Consider the following 5,722-nt stretch of genomic DNA (forward strand, 5'->3'; position numbering starts at 1 on the left):
AAGCATGTCAGAAGGACACTTTTTGGTCAATTGTTTGTATCTTTCCCAAGCTTCATAGAGGGATTCACCTTCTTTCTGTCTGAAGGTTTGAACATCAGCTCTAAGCTTGCTCAGCTTTTGAAGAGGAAAGTACTTGGCTAAGAAAGCCGTGACCAGCTTATCCCAAGAGTTCAGGCTGTCTTTGGGTTGAGAATCCAACCATAATCTAGCTCTGTCTCTTACAGCAAAAGGGAAAAGCATGAGCCTGTAGACTTCAGAATCTACTCCATTAGTCTTAACAGTATCACATATCTGCAAGAATTCAGTTAAGAACTGAAAAGGATCTTCCGATGGAAGTCCATGAAACTTGCAGTTCTGCTGCATCAGAGAAACTAATTGAGGTTTCAGCTCAAAATTGTTTGCTCCAATGGCAGGAATGAAGATGCTTCTTCCATGTAAATTGGAATTAGGTGCAGTAAAGTCACCAAGCATCTTCCTTACATTATTATTATTTTCGGCTGCCATCTCTTTTTCCTGTTCGAAAATTTCTGAGAGGTTATCTCTGGATTGTTGTATTTTAGCTTCTCTTAATTTTCTCTTCAGAGTCCTTTCAGGTTCTGGATCTGCTTCCACAAGAATGTTCTTATCCTTGCTCCTGCTCATATGACAAAGAAGAAGGCACAGAAAAATAATAATAATAGAGATTTTCTTTACCACAGTATAGAGGTTCCCTTATGTGAGTAGAAGAAAAGAGGAAGAAATTCGAACACAGATAGAAGAGGGGGTTCGAATTTGGTGATGATGTGAGGAAGAGATGTTAGTTAATGAATGAATAAATAGAATAGGATGAGAGAGAATGAGGGAATTTTTGAAAATTATTTTTGAAAAGGAGTTAGTGATTTTTGAAAATTGGTTTTTGAAAATTGTTAGTATTTTTCGAAAATTAAGATTTAAAATTTAAATTAATTAATAAATTAAAAAGAAATTTTGAAAAAGGGGGAAGATATTTTCGAAAAATGAGAGAGAGAGAGAGTTAGTTAGGTGGTTTTGAAAAAGTTAAGAAACAAACAAAAAGTTAGTTAGTTTAGTTGAAACAAATTTTGAAAAGATAAGAAGTTAGGAAGTTAGAAAAGATATTTTTTTGAAAAGATATTTTTGAAAAAGATAAGATGAGAAGATATTTTTGAAAAGATATGATTGAAGTTAGTTTTGAAAAAGATTTGATTTTTAAAATCTCAATTAATGACTTGATTCATAAGAAATCACAAGATATGATTCTAGAACTTAAAGTTTGAATCTTTCTTAACAAGCAAGTAACAAACTTCAAATTTTTTGAATCAAAACATTAATTGATTATGTTATTTTCGAAAATTTGGTATAAAAATAAGAAAAATATTTTTGAAAAATATTTTTGGAATTTTCGAAAATAACTAAGAATTTTGAAAAAGATTTGATTTTTGAAAAAGATTTTGAAAAAGATAAGATTTTCAAATTGAAAATTTGGTTTGACTCATGAGAAACAATTTGATTTTAAAAATTTTTGAAAAAGTCAATCCAAATTTTCAAATTTGATGAGAGAAAAGGGGAAAGATATTTTTTTGATTTTTGAAATTTTTATGAAAAACATGAAAATTATGCAATGCATGAAATTTTTAGATCAAAACAGTGAATGCATGCAAGAATGCTATGAATGTCAAGATGAACACCAAGAACACTATGAAGAACATGATGAACATTCAAGAACATATTTTTGAAAAATTTTTAATGCAAAGAAAACATGCAAGACACCAAACTTAGAATTCTTTAATGCTTAGACACTAAGAATTCAAGAATGCATATGATAAACATGAAAAGACACAAAACAAGAAATCATCAAGATCAAACAAGAAGACTTACCAAGAACAACTTGAAGATCATGAAGAACACTATGAATGCATGATATTTTCGAAAAATGCAAGATGCATATGCAAGTGACACCAAACTTATAATGTGACTCAAGACTCAAACAAGAAACAGAAAATATTTTTTATTTTATTATTTTCTAATTTTTTTGGATTTTTTTTCGAAAATTATATGAAAAAGAAAAATAAGGATTCCAAAATTTTTAATATGAATTCCAGGAATCTTGCATTCTTAGTCTAAAGCTTCAGTCCAGGAATTAGACATGGCTCACTAGCCAGCCAAGCTTTCAAAGAAGGCTCCAGTCCAAAACACTAGACATGGCCAATGGCCAGCCAAGCTTCAGCAGGTGATCATGGATCAGCAGCAGGTGGATGAGCAACAATTAAATTGCTCTTGATAACAAATTGCAAGCCTCAGTCCAAATGAATTTAGACATGGCTTTACAGCCAGCCAGGCTTCACATGCTTCATGAAACACTAGAATTCATTCTTAAAAATTTTGAATAAAATTTTTCAAAACATTTTTATTTTTTTCGAAAACAGATGAGAGATTTTGAAAAATTTTTGAAAACTTTTTGAAAAGAAAACGAAAAGAAAGTTACCCAATCTGAGCAACAAGATGAACCGTCAGTTGTCCAAACTCGAACAATCCCCGGCAACGGCGCCAAAAACTTGGTGCACGAAATTGTGATGTCCAGGCTCGAACAATCCCTGGTAATGGCTCCAAAGCTTGGTGCTTTGATCTTAATTCATAATTGTCACAACTTCGATACAACTAACCAGCAAGTGCACTGGGTCGTCCAAGTAATACCTTACGTGAGTAAGGGTCGAATCCCACGGAGATTGTTGGTATGAAGCAAGCTATGGTCACCTTGTAAATCTCAGTCAGGCGGATATAAAATAATCATGGAGTTTTCGAATAATAAATAATAGAATAGGGATAGAAATACTTATGTAATTCATTGGTGAGAATTTCAGATAAGCGAATGGAGATGCTTTTCGTTCCTCTGAACCTCTGCTTTCCTGCTATCTTCATCCAATCGGTCTTACTCCTTTCCATGGCTGGCTGTATGCAAGGGCATCACCGTTGTCAGTGGCTACATCCCCTCCTCTCAGTGAATAATATGCTCACGCACCCTGTCACGGCACGGCTATTCATCTGTCGGTTCTCGATCATGCTGGAATAGGATTCACCCTCCTTTTGCGTCTGTCACTAACGCCCAGCACTCGCGAGTTTGAAGCTCGTCACAGTCATTCAATCATTGAATCCTACTCAGAATACCACAGACAAGGTTTAGACCTTCCGGATTCTCTTGAATGCCGCCATCATTCTAGCTTACGCCACGAAGATTCCTGTTAGGAGATCTAAGAGATATTCATTCTAGCTTATTTCATGTAGAACGGAAGTGTTTGTCAGGCACGTGTTCGTAGGGGAGATGGTGATGAGCGTCACACATAATCATCACCTTCATCACGTTCTTGGGTGCGAATGGATATCTTAGAAGCGAAATAAGATGAGTTGAATAGAAAACAGTAGTACTTGCATTAATCTTTGAGGAACAGCAGAGCTCCACACCTTAATCTATGGAGTGTAGAAACTCTACCGTTAAAAATACATAAGTGAAAGGTCCAGGCATGGCCGAGATGGCCAGCCCCCTAAACGAGATCACAGGATCAAAATACAATCCAGGATCCAAAGATGGTCAAAAAGACGTCTAATACAATAGTAAGAGGTCCTATTTATAATAAACTAGTCACTAGGGTTTACATGAGTAAGTAATTGATGAATAAATCCACTTCCGGGGCCCACTTGGTGTGTGTTTGGGCTGAGCCTAAGTGTTGCACGTGCAGAGGCCATTTGTGGAGTTGAACGCCAGTATTTGTGCCAGTTTGGGCGTTCAACTCTGGTTTTGGATCCTTTTCTGGCGCTGGACGCCAGATTTGGGCAGAAGGCTGGCGTTGAACGCCAGTTTACGTCGTCAATTCTTGGCCAAAGTATGGACTATTATATATTGCTGGAAAGCCCTGGATGTCTACTTTCCAAAGCAATTAGAAGCGCGCCATTTCGAGTTCTGTAGCTCCAGAAAATCCACTTTGAGTGCAGGGAGGTCAGAATCCAACAGCATCAGCAGTCCTTTTTCAACCTCTGAATCTGATTTCTGCTCAAGTCCCTCAATTTCAGCCAGAAAATACCTGAAATCACAGAAAAACACACAAACTCATAGTAAAGTCCATAAATGTGAATTTAACATAAAAACTAATGAAAACATCCCTAAAAGTAACTAGATCCTACTAAAAACATACTAAAAACAATGCCAAAAAGCGTATAAATTATCCGCTCATCAGTCGCTAAGTTGTCGCAAGGTTAATTTAGCGAGCAATTTGGCAACTGCAATCTTGTAGCAAAGCAAAAGCTATATCCTACATATTTTGTAGCAAATTACTCGCTAATCTCGCTGGAAATCCGTCGCAGAGTTATAACAAATCAAAAGCTAATCGAGAAAATGTTAGAAGTAACTGGTCGCAATTGAGTCACTAATCAAAAGCTTATTTAGTGAGGAGTTAGCGACTGCTTAACAACTATAGAGTTTCCTCACTTATTTCATGTTGCTACTAATTTGTGAGGAAAAACGTTAGTCCTTATTCTGTCCTTATTTCATGTTGCTACTAATCGCTAACCTCTATATAAATCCATAGAAAATTCATGAAAAGTTTGAAGCAAATTTGCCAAGCACAATAATATAATTTGTCACAACTTTGTCACTAATCTAAAGCTATTTTAAACGAGAGAATAATTAAAGTCCCAAAGTCATGTGTATTTGACTCTAAAATTAAACTCGTAAAAATGCAAGCCTAAACGACTTAGCTCGATTAACCAAAAAAATAGCAAATTAAGCTGGCTGACTCCTAGGCCAAACAGATGCCTTTTTTTTTAAAAAAAATAAACTAGTACATTTATTTTTGTGAATTCGACTTCATATATACCCTTACCATTTTTGTTTTTTTGTTTTTATCGTATTTCTTCACTCGACAAGTCAATAATTAATCTATTACAGATCAAAATTCTATTTAATAGTTTGTCACTAGTCAATGAATTATTGCATACATGAGATGGGATTCGAATACCGAATACTTACTTATAAGAAATCATAGTTTACCTTCTTCTTTGTCGTTTTTTCCCTCTTCTTAACAAACCCGTGAAACCCCTTCTTTATCCTTAATCTCTTGCAAAACTCTTTCCCTTTCCCTTCCCCCTTCTAATTCTCTGAAACCGCTCTAATTAGGGGTCTTCGCGGTGCAGTTTGGATCGATTTTGAGTAAAAAACTCATCCGATCCTAACACTAATTTTATTTGCGGTGCGATTTGGATTTGATGCTTTTTTTAAAAATATCCGATCCGATCGGATTCAATTTCAAGCGGTTTGGATTGGATTGGATTTGCAGTTTTATAAATTAAAAAAATTAAATACATATAACAAGTCTCAACATCAAATTTTAAATAATCAACAATGACATAACAAGTCTTAACAATATCTTAAAATGCTAACAATAATATAACAATAGAAATAAAATTATAGGTTAGTTAAAATAGATAAATAAATAACATTTTGAACATAAAATATTTATTAAATAATAATAATACATGAATAATATAAAAATGTATAAAAAATTTAAAATGTTATAAGTATAATTGTAAATATAATAATAAAATAATATTATTATAGCATATTGTGCGGTCTGCATTGGATTGTATCGGTTATAAAAAGTAGATCTGAAATCCGATCCGATCCAGTAGTTTACAAAAAATAGAATCCAATCAAATCTAAATTAATGCAGTTTAA

At 34.2% G+C, this 5,722-nt stretch overlaps 1 non-coding gene across 1 annotated transcript; it reads left to right on the forward strand.

The window, feature by feature from the left end:
* Positions 1-108, forward strand: LOC112773529 (small nucleolar RNA R71). Its single transcript, XR_003188076.1, has one exon. It is a non-coding gene; the product is annotated as a small nucleolar RNA R71 (small nucleolar RNA).
* The last annotated feature ends 5,614 nt before the right edge of the window (positions 109-5,722 follow it).

This window comes from Arachis hypogaea, chromosome 18 (genome assembly GCF_003086295.3).
Source record: "Arachis hypogaea cultivar Tifrunner chromosome 18, arahy.Tifrunner.gnm2.J5K5, whole genome shotgun sequence".
NCBI lineage: Eukaryota > Viridiplantae > Streptophyta > Magnoliopsida > Fabales > Fabaceae > Arachis > Arachis hypogaea.